This window comes from Euprymna scolopes, chromosome 41 (assembly GCF_053919585.1).
Source record: "Euprymna scolopes isolate OS-2025 chromosome 41, ASM5391958v1, whole genome shotgun sequence".
Taxonomy (NCBI): Eukaryota; Metazoa; Mollusca; class Cephalopoda; order Sepiida; family Sepiolidae; genus Euprymna; species Euprymna scolopes.
Genome location: NC_136522.1, coordinates 9,153,574 through 9,172,926, shown reverse-complemented (window position 1 = coordinate 9,172,926; position 19,353 = coordinate 9,153,574). Strand labels below are relative to the sequence as shown.

The window sequence follows — 19,353 nt, the reverse complement described above, 5'->3', positions numbered from 1 at the left end:
GAGCTTCAATCTATGGTCCCCCCTCGCCAAACTTTCACAAGAAACACTCGTCTAGCTGTAAACACTATCAATAATTCCCCCCACTCTTTATCTGTGCCTAAACCTAAACGTAGATTCCATGAACAAAGCTTCTTTCTTAGAACTGCACGCCTGTGGAATTGTCTTCCGTTTTCCTGCTTTCCGGCTGACTACAATATGGTTGTCTTCAAGTCTAACGTAAATAAGTTCTTGATGAGCCGTTCCATATAAGTTATCAAATTTACCAAATTTTCATTACTAATGATTACTATATTGTCCAATTTCTACTGTACACTCTTTAACCCTTATCCTTGAGTGGCCTCTTGGCCTTGATAATGTGGTGATGCCTATGTAAAAAAAAAAAAAAATTATTGTTTTTAACTTTGGTTACATTAAACAAAATATGTCGCAGCTTCCTTTTTAATGTTTTGGTTTAACAAAAAGTATCATTGGTTTGAGCGTCCTAAATTATGAGATGAACGAATCTCTTAGTATAAGAAAGTTGTCACCCTCAACACAATAACAAATTGTAAAACAATGCCATAGCGTCATAAACTATGAGATGAAAAAATGAACGGATTTCTTAGTAAAAGAGAGTTGTCACCCTCAGCAAAATGACAAATTTTAATCTTTAATCCACATTCTGTCAACCATGATCGGGTGAAAGTCTTAACTAATTCACAATTGTATTCTAAGTACTGCCTACACTGAGGATTGAACTCTTAGCTTCTAGATGAATGTCACAACTGAATTTTATCTAATACATTGTTTGTTACACTATGAGTCTGCAAAATTCCAGAGTGCGACTGAAAGACTTCAGGACTTCAGAGTTCGACACGATAAACTTGAAGAAAGTCAGAGGAATGTTTGTGTGAATAATATTCAAGATGAGAACAGTAGTCCGAATAATCCAAATTATCAATTCTCATCTCAAAAATTTAGAAATGTAATATATATCTTTTAAACTGCGGACGAAACAAGATGAACAGTATTTGCACAGACTTGAAAATTTCTTGAATTTTTACTTTTGCCTTCAAAAGGCCTTATTTCTATTATTACCTTTAAAAATATGGAAAATGTCTTGAAAAGGCCTTGAAAATCATTTTTTTTTATTTCCAGTAAAAATTTGTGATGGAATATTAAAAATAAAATCGAAATAAATACTATTAAATTATTTTTCAAGTATTAATAAAAAATACTATAATGCCATTAAAAGTCCCATCTGTGCAAGGAAAGCTTTTTTAAGAGTGGGGGAAGGTCTCAACAGACAACTAAGTGGTTGATGTTGAGTGCAGTTTTCTGCAATGGTACGAGGTGCCTTCACTAAGTTTCCAGACTTTTGCATGCCACTTTTATTAATAGTACACACATGAAACTGTAGTCTCTTTCGAAGTAATCTCCTCTGGATGCAGCACACTTGTTGTATCGTTTCAACAACTTCTGGAAGGCCCCATAGAATTTCTCGTGTGAGGATGTCAATGACCCTTGTCACAACCTCTTTCATCTCCTCAGTTATCTCATAAAAGCCTACAAGGTTTTCCTTGATTTTAGGGAATAACCAAAAGTCACAATTTAGTGTGTACAATATTTAAAGCAATTTTACTGGGTGAAAAAAAAAAAAAAAAAATGGATGATACAAGAAAAAGTTAATTGTACGAAAAAAAAATGGATGATACAAGAAAAAGTTAATTGTATGAAAAAAAAAATGGATGATACAAGAAAAAGTTAATTGTATGAAAAAAAATGGATGATACAAGAAAAAGTTAATTGTATGAAAAAAAAAATGGATGATACAAGAAAAAGTTAATTGTACGAAAAAAAAAAAATGGATGATACAAGAAAAAGTTAATTGTACGAAAAAAAAAAAAATGGATGATACAAGAAAACGTTGAATACTGTGTTAGGCATTGAGCCTCAGCCACACTCTGCTGGTGGATAAAAAAAAGAATAATAAATAAAGGGTCGACAAAGAGACAAGCTACCTCACGTGATCCCTAAAGCAGCAGAGACTAAAAATCCTGTCAGCCAAAAGTAGGAGTAAGCTTGAGTCACTAGAAGCTGCAAGAGTGAACTGGAGTCACTGCAGAAGTTACTAGAAGCTGTAGAAGTGAGCAGGAAGCCACAGGAGTAAGCTGGAGTCGCTGTAAGTGAGCTGGAATTGAAGCAGGTTCAGAAATTCAGGAACTGGAATATCAGGCTGTGAAGGGGAGACCCAGAAGGCAGGAAGCAGTAGAGAGTGGAGTGTGCATCGCATTCTGCCGCCCCCTTGATCCCCATGGCAACAATGCTGACTTGATGAGAGTCAAGTCAAGATGAGAGTGCTCCTAGCTCCCGAGCTGAACTGAATTGGGTTGTGATTTGGCTTATAAATGTATACCATATGTATTTAATTTTAAAATTTAAACAGTGCTTATATTACAGAGAAAACAACTTTGACTTATATTATGCATGCCAAGCATAATCTTCTGGCATTAAAAAATATCACTGCTGATGAACAACACTATACTAACTGTATTCTTCCATTTATCACCATGACAAGGGAAACAAAAAGAAAAAATATATAAAATTCTGATGATGGTGTATATCACCGAAATATTAATTTCAAACAAATATATATTTGTTTATTTTACATAAGATTGCGTTGTAATTTGGCTTGTAAACGTATATCATACGTATTTTATTTAAAAATTTAAACAATGCTTATATCATGGAGAATACAAGATTGACTTACAAAACTTTTTATTTGAGAGTAATTATTAAAATATCCAAAATTGAAGCCAGATATTTGAAAATAAAACTACTTAAAAAAAAAAAAAAAAAAAATTCTCGAAATTTGTGTTAAAAAAGCTAATCTGGCAACCCTTCGTGATTGCTTTCCAATAGTCCTGCACGGAACTTTTCTAAAATGAAAACAAATAATTTTTCTTGGTATGATAAACTGGACCACTAAAATATCAGCCACGACACAACATATTTTCGCCTAACATATGCATTTTTTATTTAAATTGTAATCATTTTTAATTATTCATGCTCGGACAAATCTAAAAAAAAACCCCCCAAAAAAACCCCAAAAAACAAAAGCTAACATCATATTTGTTGTCAGAATAACTGGAAAAAAATAGTTGGATCGTTCTATCGCTCCAGAAAGTATTTCGCTCCCAACGCAATCCTCTACCTGTACAAGAATCAAATACGGCCTAAGATGGAGTACTGTGGAGGCCACCGAGCTTGGAGGCCTCTGGCCTGGGTATTGTTGCCACATCTGGGTTGGAGCCTCCAAAAGCACCCTTTCCTGCCTTAACAGATTTCAAAACCACCTTTGAAATTTAGTGGGCGAGGACCTTTTCACACCCCCTCTTCTCTCTTTCTCACAAAAGAGACATTGTGAGTTTGTCTCTGTTCTATCGTTACTTTTATGGTAGGTGTTCGACTGAGCTCCGATCTATGGCCTCTCTCCATAAAACGTTCACAACAAACACCCGTATAGCTAAAACACCCACCAACAACTTCCCTCACTCCCTATCTGTGCTAAACGAACATTCCATGAGCAAAGTTTTTTTTTTTATCTAGAACTCTCTGTCTGTGGAACGCCATACCGTTCGTCTGTTTCTCGGCAGTCTATAACATAGTCGTCTTCAAGTCTAATGTGTATAAATTCCTACTGAGTCAATGAGTAATCTATTTAGATAATTTAGCCCTAACCCAAGTTCCACCGTGACTGATCTTGTCTCACCCTACACCTAACACTTAACCCTTATCCTTGAGTGGCCTCTGAGCCCTGATAAGTGATAACCATCGAAAAAAAATTTAAAAAATAAATAAAGAGTAAATTTATGATACATAAATAAATAACAACTAACTTTTACACGTAATTGATGAAAGGACTTTTTTTTACATAAGGAACGTAACAATGATTTACACCGGTTCATGGTGACCTTCCCTTTTTTTAGCGGTAAAGTGTTTTTTTTTTCACGCTTAAATGCCGTCTTCCTTTTAATTTTATTTTAAATCTTTTACTGTTTAATGGATTGGATCCAAAGGAAAGAAATTGTGTCGATTTAAAACAAAGAAATCCAAACACACCGACCCCTTTTTTTTTTTCCAACCCCAAAACAAAAAGAAATCGTTTTTTTTTTGTTTTTTTTTTCTTCGTGTTTTTCAGTTTTCAATTCTCTCCAATAAAAGGTAAGATTTTGTCGGCGCTTCTTCGTTATAGAATAGTGAAAATCGAAATATTGAATTTCTTGTAAAACCAATTGGTTAGGCTGTTTTACAATTTGTCACTGTGCAGAGGGAGACAACTCTCATATACTAAGAGATTCGTTCAATTTTTTTTTTCAGCTCATAATTTAGGACGCGATATAATATATATCGTCTATATATATATATATATATATATATATATATATATATATATTAAAAAAAAAATTCGCGACGAATTTTTTTTTTTTTTCAATGTAACTGAACTCCAATCTCTGGTCCCCCCCCCCTCGCCAATCTTTCACGAAAAACACCATCTAGCTGAATCCACTGTGAAAAATTTCCCCCACTCTTTATCTGTGCCTAAATCAAAACGTAGATTCCATGAACAAAGCTTCTTTCTTAGAACTGCACGACGCCTGTGGAACTCTGTTGCGTCTGCCTGCTTCCTACCTGACTACAACTTGGATGTCTTCAAATCCAACGTTAACAAATTCCTAATGAACCGCCCTCAATGTAACATGTTTATTCAGCTCGAAAAACATAGTGTTTACCGATGTATTGGAAAATTCAAGATGGCGTCTGATTCTCTCTTTAACACGGTAAGTTTGGGAAAAGGTGTTATAAATAAAAACCCAGATAAAATACTGTTAAAAACTCGCTCAATATATGTTACCGTGACATAGGTTGACATATATTCGGCGGGTTTTTAATAGTATTTTGTATAGTTTTTTTATTTATAACACCTTTTCCCAAACTTACCGTGTTAAAGAGAGAATCAGACGCCATCTTGAATTTTCCAATACATCGGTAAACACTGTATGTTTTTCGAGCTGAATAAATATGTTACATTGAATAAAAACACAAAAAATATATCCAGTTTGTTAGAAAAGTAACTTATCTTGCCTTTGATAACATTTATTTATTATATATTTGTTTTTTGACAACTTTTTCGAATCTATGTGTACAGTAATACAAACCCGTTTTTTTTTGTTTTTTTTTTTACAGCGAAAAAAAACAAAACAAAAAAACAATTTGTTATGATACCGAGCAAAATGTTCGATTTTTAGGAAGAAAAGCTAGTATTAAAGATGGGGAGGGGTGTCAGCGCTTTAACTGGAGTTATCTCCCTTTGGCATTTTTTTTTTTTTTTTTAAATCCAAGATGGGCGCTTTCAACGCGCTCTCATAAAAATGTATTTTTCCGCTGTAAAAAAAAAAAAAGAACCAAAAAAAACTACTTGATGAAATTAAGTGAAATTTTTTTTGTCGGAGAACTTCGTTCCATAACGGATATATACAATTTAAACTTTTTTCGGTCTTTTCATTTTTTAATGTCTTGAATTGTTTTAAGCTTTGGGGAAAAAACTTGTTTTGAACAATTGAAATTTTTATTTTTTTTATCTTTGAATGAAAAATAATTATTAAAGCAAAAACAGTAGCGTTCTCGTCGAGTAGTTTTTATTTTAGAAAATAAAAGATACTCATGCATGATGCAGTGATGCAATGCACTTATTTAGCCGTGCTGAAATGATTACATTATTTAGAAAGCCATTCTTAACATGGGGACGGGAGGGTGCTGTCTGTCTACCTAGTCTGTATTTTCACCTAACAATTTAATAAAAACAGGTATCGTCAAACTTTAATTAAACTTAAAAATACTATTTAAAAATAGTGCGGATCAATAAGTGCATTAGCACCAAATAACATTCCAATGTGTTTCGATCTACGACATTCCATGAGAGGTACGTACACGCTAAAGCTTTTTTATTTTTGTTTATCGCCACGAGTAGTAATTTTGACTTGCACCAATTTTCCTGTTAATAATTACCTATAACTATAATCTCCGGCCAAAAAAAATATCCATAAAAAAATCATATAATAACAAAATAATTCGCAAAGTTTAAGCCAAAATAAAAAATATCGATAAAAAAAAACAAAGCAAAAAGAAAAAAAAGGTGCTTATGCAGTCATCAGTCACTATAAGCAGATGCACTTACTGATCCGCGCTATTTTTTAAATCATATTTCCAAGTTTAATTAAAGTTTTATATGTTTTTTTTTTTTTTCAGTTGTAAGTTACAGAATAGTTACAAAACACCCTCTCCTCCCCATGTTAAGAATGGCTTTTTAAATAATAACTTCATTATTTCAGCACGGATCAATAAGTGCACTAGTACCAAAAAACATAACAAAATAATCCAAAGTTCAAGCCAAAATAAATAAATAAATAAATAAAAGAATTAGGCCACACACGCAAAAAGTTCTTTCCTTGTAAAAATAATTGCTCCCTCAATCGAACTGTGTACAACATTGGAGCCGATGTGTATTTCGCTAGAGGGGTCTCACTCGTGTACATCAGCCATATTTTATTTTATTTTTTTTTAAACAAAACTTTTGAATAAAAAAGGATGAAAATATGAAAAAAAAAAGCCGAGTATTTTTTTTTTTTTTTTTACTAAACAAAGCTTGTAATATTAATAACCCCAACATCTAGTTTTTAACACAAATAATAAATTGCAGTTTTCGTTTAATAAAAATTACAGTTCCTCTACAACTATCGTCGCATGTTCATTTTTTTGTAATGTTAAAAACTAAATGTTCGTGTTATTAATTTTATAAGCTTTATTACAGTAAAAAAAAAGTTGCCGCAGCTTTAAAAGTTTCATCCTTGTTTTATTAAAGAGTTGGTACTTTTACAGTTTAATCAAGACATTAAAAAATGATGCAATTCTCTATCTATATAAAAGCCAAGTACGTCCAAGGATGGAATACTGCTGCCATATCTGGGCAGGAGCTGCTAAAAACAGCCTATCCTGCCTTGACAGAGTACAAAATAAAGTTCGTGGCTTAGTGGGGGATGCCCTTTTCTCTACCCTGCAACCTCTCTCCCACAGAAGAGACGTTGCGAGCCTATCCTTGTTTTATCGTTATTTCCATGGCAGGTGCTCGTGTGAACTCCAATCTCTGGTCCCCCCTCGCCAATCCTTCACGAAAAACACCCGTCTAGCTGAATCCACTGTGAAAAATTTCCCCCACTCTTTATCTGTGCCTAAATCAAAACGTGGATTCCATGAACAAAGCTTCTTTCTTAGGACTGCACGCCTGTGGAACTCTGTTCCGTCTGCCTGCTTCCCACCTGACTACAACTTGGATGTCTTTAAGTCCAACGTTAACAAATTCCTAATGAACCACCCCCTTAAGTAAACACTTCATCAAATCTTCACACTAACGTACTGTACTTGCAATAACCCTTATCCCTGAGTGGCTTCTGGGCCTTGATAAGTGGTGACCACGGTGTTAAAAAAAAATATCGAAAAAGTGTTATATTGTACGTATCCATTTTGAACTGAAGATCTCCGACAAAAAAAAATTTCGGTATGTGTACAGTTTAGTCAAGACATTAAAAAAATGAAAATATCGAAAAAAGTTTAAATTGTACGTATCTGTAAACTATTTTTCAATCAATTTTTAAGCATTAAAAACTACGTAAAACGAAAAAAAAAAAATGAACATCTTATTTTTTTAAAAACTTTTTTGGGTTTGTATTACTGTACACATAGATTCGAAAAAGTTGGCAAACACTTAATTTCATCAAGTAGTTTTTTTTGTTTTTTTGTTTTTTTTTACCGCGAAAAAACAATTTGTTATGATTTTTTCAAAATTTTTTGATACTTTGTACAGTTTAATCAAGACATTAAAAAAAAGTCAAAATATCGAAAAAAGGTTATATTGTACGTATCCGTTATGGAACGAAGTTCTCCGAAAAAAAAAAATCACTTAATTTCATCAAGTAGTTTTTTTTTTTTTTTTTTTTTTTACAGCGAAAAAAATACGTTTTATGAGAGCGCGTTGAAGGCAGCCATTTTGGATTAAAAAAAAAAAATTGTTTGAATTTTAGAAATGCCAAAGGGAGATAACTCCAGTTAAAGCGCTGACACCCCTCCCCATCTTTAATACTAGCTTTTCTTCCTAAAAATCGAACATTTTGCTCGGTATCATAACAAATTGTTTTTTCGCTGTAAAAAAAAAAATTATTCGATGGAATTAAGTGAAATTTTTTTTGTCGGAGAAATTCGTTCCATAACGAATACATACAATTGAAACTTTTTTCGATATTTTCATTTTTTAATGTCTTGACTAAACTGTACAAGTACCAAAATTTCATTTAATTTCATCAAGTAGTTTTTTTTTTTTTTTTTTTACAGCGGAAAAACACGTTTTTATGAGAGCACGTTGAAGGCAGCCATTTTGGATTAAAAAAAGAAATTGTCTGAATTTTAGAAATGCCAAAGGGAGATAACTAGTTTTTTTTTATGGGAGCACGTTGAAGGCAGATATCTTGGGTTTTTCCTTAATTTTTGTTTTGAGTTTAGAAACGCTACGGGGAGATAACTCCAGGTAAAGCGCCGACACTTCCTCCCCATTCTTTAATACTAGCTTTTCTTCATAAAAATAAAACCTTTTCCTCGGTATCATAACAAATTGTTTTTTCGCTGTAAAAAAAAAATACTTGATGAAATTAAGTGAAAGTTTTTTTCAGAGAACTTCATTCCATAACGGATACGTACACTTTAAACTTTTTTCACTATTTTCATTTTTTAATGTCTTGATTAAACTGTACAAGTACCAAAGAGATTCATTCTGGGTATTTTTTAAAGGTTAAAGACTAATTAATAATAATCATGACATTTACTTTTTAATTAGGAAAAAGAAAAGTTCCGAAACTTCTTTTCTTAAATGTTTTCATCTAATGAAAATATCGTTGGTTTTCTCTTAATAGTCGCGTAAAGACTACATTTTGTTTTATTACTATTATCAACTTTGTTACATTTAAACAAAAATTTCTCGCAGCTTTCTTTTTTTTAAAGTTTTAATGATGAAAAAAAATGAATCTCTTAGTAAATGAGTTATCTCCCTTTGCACAGTGACAAATTGTAAAACAGCCTAACCAATTGTATATACTTGTCGTGTTGCAGTAATGAACATATCCAAAATTTACGAAAAACGAGAAGGTATAAAATTAGTTGTTAATGAAAACTGTTTTTTTCAAAGGCAATTAGCAAAAATTGAGTTTTGCTATACTAGCTGGTTATCTGGCATATTTCTGGAGGCGTTTAATTTTTGCTTTACCTCCAGCGTTTTCTAGACGGTGATAACTGACTTGGCGTCCCTGACAAAACTTGTTCCAACAGATATCTATATATCTATAAAAGTGAATGTGTCTGTGTGTCTGTGTATACTACGCAATAACTCTGTCAATTGAAAGTCTACAGATCCGAAATTTTATATACAGGGTACTGAGATTTGGGAAAATATTTGTGACCGGCTTACGGCCAGAAATTTGGCTGTTAAGGGGTCAACGTTCAACAATTTGACCTTTCAGAACTCTACCAAACTCCTCCGACAATTTTGGGTCAAAACACTTGAAATTTTAGATATAGGTTCCTTGGACATGGATCTAACTTAATAACTTGATTTGAGCCCAAAACAATAAATGTTAAGGGATCATAATAGGGGTCAAAGTTAAAAAAATTGACCGCTTTTTTTTTCTTTTTTTTTTTGCTCAATATGCAGCTCCAAATACCCGGGCAACGCCGGGGTGAAATACTAGTTTTAACGAAAGGAATTTATCACATTTATTACGAAGACATTCTTAGATGATGAAGACGTTTGACGTAAGAATGATGCTTTTCTGTAACAAAATTGTTTATCTACTTTCAGAACGTTTCACATAGGTTTCCGACTATGCTGAATAAGAAAATCTCATTGAAATTTTTCAGAGACAAGCAGTTTTCGAGATATAAAGACCTGTATTAGGCACTGTAATTCACTGGCGGCCATGTTTGTATGTGCGAGCCACTTACCATTCACATTCGAAATGTCAACTTTTATAAGTTTTCAGGCAGGCTGACAATGAATATTTTACCCTTAATCCCAATGGGGTGTTTATTCCGAAAGCCATTCTTAACATTTGGAGGTGGGGTGTGTATTCCGAAAGTCATTCTTAACGTGGGGGAGGTTGGGAGGTGTCTGTTCTGAAAGCCATTCTTAACATGAGGAGGTTGGAGGTGCCCATTCCGAAAGCCGTTCTTAACATTTGGAGGTGGGGTGTGTATTCCAAAAGTCATTCTTAACGTGGGGGAGGTTGGGGGGTGTCTGTTCTGAAAGCCATTCTTAACGTGAGGAGGTTGGAGGTGCCCATTCCGAAAGCCGTTCTTAACATTTGGAGGTGGGGTGTGTATTCCAAAAGTCATTCTTAACGTGGGGGAGGTTGGGGGGTGTCTGTTCTGAAAGCCATTCTTAACGTGAGGAGGTTGGAGGTGCCCATTCCGAAAGCCGTTCTTAACATTTGGAGGTGGGGTGTGTATTCCAAAAGTCATTCTTAATGTGGGGGAGGTTGGGAGGTGTCTGTTCTGAAAGCCATTCTTAACATGAGGAGGTTGGAGGTGCCCATTCCGAAAGCCGTTCTTAAAGCGAAAAAAAAACCGTTCTTATTTTGTTTTACTTGCATGCACATTACTAATTTCTTGATTGTAAAAAAAAAAAAAGTGGATTTGCTTCCGCTAGGTGGCAGTGTTGGTTGCAGAGAAGTAGATTTGTTTCTTTGCTTAAACATGGCTGCCAGTGAATTACAGTGCAAAATACAGACTTTTATATCTTGAAAACTACTTGTCTCTGCAAAATTTAAATGAGATTTTCTTATTCAGCATAGTCGAAAATCTATAAAAGTTATCATTTTAAAGAAGATTGTGGAGGTGGACATAATATAAAAAACACTCCCCAAAAATAATAACTTAATACACAAGTAGGTACGAATCCAGTACATCATATTGTTGAAGAGGTACTTGTTTAGCTTAATCAAGACATTAAAAAATTAAAATATTAAAAAAAAAATTATATTGTACATACCCGTTATGGAATGAAGTTTTCATAAAAAAGATTCACTTAATTTGATCAAGTAGTTTTTTTTTTTTTACAGATAAAAATCAAATTTTAATGAGATCAATCTTGTTGCGGCCATCTTACCTATTTCACGGACGAGGAAGGAGTGTGTGCCTTTATACAAAAAAGGGGTTTAAAAATGGATTAAAAAAGGACAGAGAAACTCAGTAAAAAAAGTGAAAACACCTAAAATATGTATCTAGGTTTTGGTAAATTTTCAGATTAGGTCCACTTCCATAATTTTCTCGTAAACGACGACTTTTATAAGTTTTCGACTATGCTGAATACGAAAATCATATGGAAATTTTGCAGAAATAAGTAGTTATTGAGATATAAAAAGTTGTATTATGCATTGTATTCTTTAGCGGCCATCTTTTTTACGCACGTGCGCGCGTGCCATAAACAAATCTACTCATCTATGACTGACACTGCACGAGGCGGGGGGGGGGGAGGGGAGATAACTCCATCACCGCTTAAAGTTGGTCAGAATTTGACAAGATTATTTTGAAACATGGGCAAAAAAAATACCTAGGTATTTTTTTTAGATTAGGTCCACCTCCACAATTTTCTTTTTAAATGACACCTTTTATAGGACATTTTTATTTATTTTTTTATTTTCATTGTTTTTTTTATTTTACCATTTGTTGTACGGGAATTTAAGGAAATCTCACCGTGATTAATCACGTGACAAGTCCATGCAGAGATGTACAGTGAGTCAGGAAGTAAGTAAGTAAATGCCTGAAAGATTTCTATTCTAATAGTTTCTTCCCTCGATCAGCTGGACTTCGGAATTCCCTTCTTGCTGCCTGCTTCCCTGGCTGTACTGATATGCAGAAGTTTAAATGTAACATAAACAAATATCTTGTTAATCTTTCCTGTAAAAGGGGGAGCATAAAGTAAAAACAAAGAAAAAAAAAGTAGAACGTTATAACGAGAAAGTGAACCCCCTTCTTAAAAGTTATTAAATTTATTTTTACAAAGCATATCACCACTTGGACGTAAGAGGCTATTATTTGGGACCATGTCTTGGAAAGATTAAAATAAATAAACATGTCCCCTACTGATCCCGAAATATATTTTAAGCGTCTTTTAATACCGGATCAGTCGGCTGTCTTTTTTTTTTTTATCTTTATTTATTTTTTATTTTAATCAATTAATAAAGTTACATAGACATGGGAACTACGTACACACAGAAAATTTTACCGGTCATGTGACACGTCGGTAAAGTGATGTACAGTAAGTCAGGGAGCAAGTAAGTAGAACGTCATAACGAGAAAGTGAACCTCCTTCTTAAAACTCATTAAATTTATTTTTTTATCAAAATCTTTTATGCTAATACTAGCTTGGGTGCCCAGCGTTGCCTGGGTGTTTGGTTGGTTGGTTTTGTTTTACGGCATATCAACCCTTTTCGGGTTATTTAATGCCGAATCTAAAGATTTTGAAGAAAAGTTTTTAATAGAATATATTTATTGTTTTCAAATCCGTTTCTATTTAACCCATAGTTGGGACACTAACAGGTACTACCACTCTGGATCAGAGTGGACCTGGGAGCAATGGTAATTAAAGGGTGGCTCCACACTCCCCAAAGCCCGGAAGCTGGGGTCTCACCACTGGATATAGTTTAAGGTCATATCCAGAACCTGGGTGTTTGGAGGTGTGTGTTGAACAAAAAAAAAATAGAAAAGTGGTAGTAGGCAGGCATCACAGAGGAGAAAAAGAATGTGAAAAAAAAATATCTTTGCCGAAATGACGAATGTTTAAATTAAGACTAGTCAACCTAAAAGAGGGGATGACATTCGAAAATATTGGCAAAAAAGCTGACCCTCCCTGTAGAAAAGTGCCCAGTTGAGGATAAAGGAATTGATGGTTTTAGCCAATCTTTTGATATTTGTTGTCGAGTTTCAAAATGATACCGATCTCGTGAAAATCTGTTGCCTCTGTCCAAAGTTTTAGCGAGACATACATACATAGTTAAATTTTAATCTATGATAATGGTTGGAAAAAAATTAAAATGAAAGGTGCCCCCTCCCAAACGCATTTTTACAAGAGGGCGCTCTTGTACAGGTATGCCTTCTGTAATTAAATATGTGATAAATTCCTTCAATTAAAATAACTGTTGGAACATGCTTTGTCGAGGACGCCAATTAGCTATCGCCATCTAGAAAATACTGAAAATAAGGCAACAATGAAATGCCCTGAGAAATATACTGGATAACCAATTGGCCTAAGATTTTTCAGTTTTTTTCAGAAAATAATTACCTCCCTTGTTCGATTTTTTTTTTTCTTTTTTTCTCAATTTTTGTTCATTGTCTTCAGAAAACTATTTGAAAATTTTGATATTATAACAAAGAAGCACTGATTTTTTTTTTTTTTTTGCCCCACGTTTTCTTTATTTTTTCTTTGCAACATTCAATGACCTTTTAACTAAAAATAAGAAGTCTGTTTTGAACGGATATCACACTTAATTATCACTGTTAAATTGTTTAAGATATTATGACCATTATTATCCAACTAGCATGGATGGCCAGCATTTCTCGAGTTGACATGAAATTCGGTTCGGACACACGTGCGATACTAAGGATATTGAGCACTTTCATCGATACCCCCACAAGAATTAAAAAAAAAACATGAAAATGTAATCGCTCCAAAAAAGAAATATTTGACAACCTCCTCACCAGATATTTCGGCAGAAGGGATACAAAGAGAAGAAGCTATTTTCCAGATATTGAGCACTTTTTGTTGCCTGTGTGCTGAACCCCCCCCCCAAATGAATGATCGAAACAATTTTTCTTACAATCAAAATAGATTGTTGGCATATGCTGCATTCGCACGCAAACCTGGAACTCTTCAGATGCAAGAATAATGCAATCATGCAAATCTAGTCGCTGTTCGGAGGTGGCAGAATAAGACAGAATTTTTTGCTTGAAAGATGTCCTCGTTCATTGTGTGTGATTTTATTGTTAAAAAGAAGGACTGTAGTTGCTTATATGAAAAGTGAAGTCTTTATCAGGGCGGAAAAAGAACATAGAATAATCCAACTCGGATGTGTGTGTTTTTTTTTTCAATTTGAAATAATTTATGTGACTGAAAAAGTAATTAATTGACTAAATATTTTAGTCGTGTAAATCTCTCAAAAAGTGTGTGTGTGAAGACAATTCTAAACCTATATAATCAAAGAATTTTTGATCTACAAAATGCAAATTTGGTATATAGGGTATTCAGATGTGAAAAACTTTTTAATTGGTTTTCTTCCTGAAAAAAGGGCTGTTAAGGGGTCATCGTATTTTTATCTATTTGCTAACTGTTTCATGAATGCGCATGCGTGAATTGTTCACATGTTAAGAATAAGTAGGTTTGAAAACACTTTTTAAATATCGTACTTGATTCACTGTCTTTAGGTGTTGATTTCAACCTCAGATCGAGTATTTTTTACTTACAAGAAGTGAACTGTTTAGAAAAAAATTCTTGCATGCACATGTCTCAATTTTTATATGAATTAAAAAAAAATATATTTATGCATATTTTATGACCGGGCAATGCCGGGTGGCCTGCTAGTATATTATAAAAGTGTCATGTCTGTGGAACGATCTCTATCAAACTACTTTTTCAATTTTTAGTCTGAACACTTGAAACTAAATATATAGGGTATTTTAACCCGTGGAACAAAATTGATTTGGTTTTTAGCCAAAAAATAGCTGATAAGGGCTCAAAATTGCAAATTTGAAACTTAGCAGCCATAGTTCGAAGTAATGTGTATGCACTATGCATGCACAAATATACATTTATACATTAATTTGTCAAATCTTATATACATGTGTCGTTAACTCAGATTGTAACCAATGGTGGACCTGAACGAGCTTTTCTTCCACCTGTAAATTATTTCCTTTTCGCTTTTTCTGATTTTTTTCCGGGATTATCATCTATAATGTAAATTTCACCTGTTTAAATGTATGTATATATGTTTGTATGTCTCACAAAAACTTTCGACGGAGGTAACAGATCCTGACAAGATTGGTATCATTTTGAAGCTCGACGTCTCGGACGACAAATATAAAAAATTGGACAGAATCATTAATTGCTTTACCCTAAACTCTGCCGTTTTGTACAAGGAGGGGTCGATTTTTTTTTTTTTTGCTGATATTTTAGCAAGTCATCATCACCGTTGGATTGACTTTGGTTAATTTTAACGCTTTTGACTTGACTTCCGGTTGCGTCATGGAGACATCGGCTAAAACATCAGATTTCCTTTCACCTTCTTTTCCTCCTTCACGTTGCGGGTTTGAGCCTGCCTGCCTACTACCACTTTTTTTTTAACACCTCTCTGGCTTCCTATTGTTGTTTTGATTCCCTCCCCACATTACTACCATTTGTTTTTTAACACCTCTTTCCACATTCACGGGTTCGAGCCTGCCTACCTACGACCACTTTTTTTTTTTTGCTCAACACACACCTCCAAACACCCAGGCAATGCCAGACACCCAGGCACCCAGGCTAGTTATATTTATATTTCCCCAAATTCATAAATCAAGTGATGATGATAAAGTTGATGCTAACGCAGACAAGAATATCAATAATGATGACAGCAGTGATACTGATATTAAAAGTCCAAAAATTGTCAGAACATTACTCTGAAAGAAGCAGAAGACAACAATTTGGGAGCTATTGCCAGGCACCCAGGCTAGTTGATTATAAACTTAACTTTCAAAAAGCTTTCATCCAATCTTTCAAGATGGTCATATCATCAAAGAATATTATGAGATAATTGGAAATAACGAAAAAACAGTTTTCCTTAATAAAACTGAAATATTGAATTTCAAGTCAAGTAAAACTAATATCTGCCGAATTGTCATGTCGCAGTAATGAACATATCCAAAAATTATGAAAAACAAGGTAGAAAATTAATTATTAATGAAAAGAATTTTCAAAGACAATTAGCAAAAATTGAGTTTTTAGTTATCTCCCCTAGATAAAATCTGTGGTTCAAACTAGCGCTCTTGTATGAAGTGGAAATAATGAAAAGTAAATTTTCTTTTTTTTTTCACAGATGTTCCTGAATTTTAATTGGTCATCATTTTCTGACTAAATATACCTTCTGGACGACTGAAGCATAGTGAAATATAACAATAACAACAACAACAACAACAACAACAATCGAGAAGAAGTTTTTATAAAAAGAAAGAATAAAAAGCATTGAATGTTATTGAATGCTTTCACCTGATCTCATCGAGCAAATGCATATTTGTTCAATATAGCAAGTGCAATTCTGACTCTTTTCATTCAATAGTTTTATGATTTGAATTTCTAAACATTCATCTCTGATTGTGTTTAAGCAAAACAAGTAAATACAAAGGCTTAAACATTTATAACATAAAGAAACAACTGTTATTTTTTGTTTTGATTATAACATGAACACTCATCGCAACAAAAAATTCAACTTTGGTAAATTTATACACACTGAATTTTCTCTTATGTGCAAAAAATTGGGTATATTTCTAGGCTTCATTGTATCAGATTTAATGTGATATATTAAGTTGCAATGAAAAATAACTAGTCTCAATATTTTGTGTGCATATATATTTTTAGTATATTTTTAGGATTCATTAGTATCAGATTTATATATTAAGCCACAATCAAAAATAACTTGTATTAATATTTTGTGTGTGTGTGTAAAAATATATATATATATATATATATATATATATATATATATATATAAATTATTTATAATAATTATTAAATACCTACAAACACTAGTGTTTCATCCTTTCGGGAATCATCAATGCAGGTTGTCATGATTAACACCGGTCGATAGATTCAAGACTGGCGACAGAAGCCATCTCGGTCTTCATTAGCAAGGACCTAATCCGTTCAGCTTCCGTTAATCGTGATAAATGCCGTTTAATTTAAATGCTTTTTAACGTCTGTCAGTGATCTAATCATTATATGATGAACTGCGCATGTAAACTAAAATTGACCGACTACAATTCAACTGAAAGTGCTCAACGATAAACGAGTTTCTTAAAGGTGCTGACATAATTATTTTTACTATAATAATTATTAAGTACCTACAGACACTAGTGTTTCATCATTTTGGGAATCATCAGTGCAGGGTATCACGATTAACACCAGTCGATATATATCTTTTTGATTTGATAGTTTAATAACTTAAATTTCTGAACACTAATCATTCATCTACGATTGCATTTAACTAAAATAATATGAATAATATTACAAATAAATAATATAAATTCAAACGTTCAAATATCCATAAGAAAAAACAATATTCTTAAATCAGATTATCAATAAACAGTGAAGCCATATCTTTGCACTGTGTGACTCTACTTTTAAAAACAAGCCAGCCTCCACATAAGAGAAAAAAATGCAAACATGCAAATAAGTGATAAGTATGATATAAATACTATAAATTCAAAAATTCGCATATGTATAATGAAACAATATTCTTACTTAGATTATTATTAACAAGTACCTCCACATAACCCTAACCTTAATCCTAACCGTCACATAAAGGAGAAACAATGCAGACAGTGAAACCATATTCTTGCAGTGTTTGATTCTTCTTTAAAAATCAAGTCAACTTTCTAAAGAAACAATATTCTTAAAGTGTGATTTTTTTATAAAATATCTATAATATGAAGAAACACCATTCAACGGATTATTATTAACAAGTACTTCCCATAATCCTAACCTTAACATTAACCTCCACATAAATAAATAATGCCTACAGTGAAGCCAGTTTGATTCTTCTTTTAAAATCAAGTCATCCTCCACATAAGTGGAAAAAATGCAAAATAAGTAATATAAATAAGTGATAAGTTTAATATAACCAATAAATAATATAAAATCAAATGGTAAAACATTTAACAGATTATTATTAACAAGTACTTCCACACAATTCTAACCTTAACCCTAACCTCCACATAAAAGAAAAAAATGCAAACAGTCAAGCCGTACCCTTGCACAGTGTGTGACTCTTCTTTTAAAAACAAGTCAACTTTAGTCGCACACATGGAGAAACATAGTGAGTCGAATCCATGCTTGTGTCGAATATGTGGCATCTCCGTCTCGAGTAAGTCATACCTTGCAACACACATGCGAACACATACTGGTGTTAAACCGCACGCATGCACGGTCTGCGGCAAATATTTCACGCACAAGGTGACGCTAGTCGCGCATATGAGAACACACACTGGAGAGAAACCATATTCCTGCGAAATCTGTGGCTCCTCTTTCAGCCAGAGAGGAATCCTAACAAACCACATGAAAACGCACTCTCAGGAATTGCCGTACTCCTGCACCGTGTGCGATTCATCTTTTAGTAGAAAAAATGTATTAGCCATACACATGAGAACCCACAGTGGAGAAAAGCCATATTCTTGTGAAGTATGTGGCTCTTCTTTCAGTCATAGTGCAACGTTGGTTGCTCACGTTCGAACTCACAGTGGAGAAAAGCCATATAAGTGTACAGTTTGTGGCTCTTCTTATAGTTATAGAGTGTCACTTGTTCAACATATGAGAACTCATACTGGAGAAAAGCCATATTGTTGTGAAGTATGTGGTTCTTCTTTTAGTTATCGAGCAACGTTAGTTCAGCATATGAGAACGCACAGTGGAGAAAAGCCATATCCTTGTCAAGTGTGTGGATCTTCGTTTGCTCAAAAGTCCTATTTGTTGTCACACATGCGAATACATAGCGGCGAGAAACCATATTCTTGTGAAGCTTGTGGAACTGCTTTTCGGCACAAACATTCGTTAGTTAACCATGTAAGGACTCACACTGGTGAGAAGCCATATTCTTGTGAAGTATGTGGCTCTTCTTTTAGTCGCAACAACTTGTTAGTTGCACATATGCAAACACATACTGAAGAGAAACAGAAACTATAACCTATAATGGAGAAAAAATGTAGGCTAAACCATCACAACTCTTTTGAAATGTATCACTATGCACTTTATATGTACATATATGTATATATGTACTTGAAAAATGTATAAGATGTAAATATATACTTTTTTAAAAATCATTACATTTTTTTTTGTTTTTCGAAAAAGCATGATGTTGTCATGCTATCTTTTTTAACCATCCTCCAAGGCATTTTTTCTTTTTTTGCTAACAATGGTCATGATACCATATTGGGGGAAAACAACCACTGAAACCAATGTCAATAATTTTCCCC

The 19,353-nt window shown here is 33.5% G+C and overlaps 1 long non-coding RNA gene across 1 annotated transcript; it reads left to right on the top strand.

The window, feature by feature from the left end:
- The first annotated feature begins 3,955 nt into the window (after positions 1-3,955).
- Positions 3,956-19,200, top strand: LOC145266332 (uncharacterized). Its single transcript, XR_013864702.1, has 2 exons — positions 3,956-4,203; positions 16,206-19,200. It is a non-coding gene; the product is annotated as an uncharacterized LOC145266332 (long non-coding RNA).
- Positions 19,201-19,353: the final 153 nt, after the last annotated feature.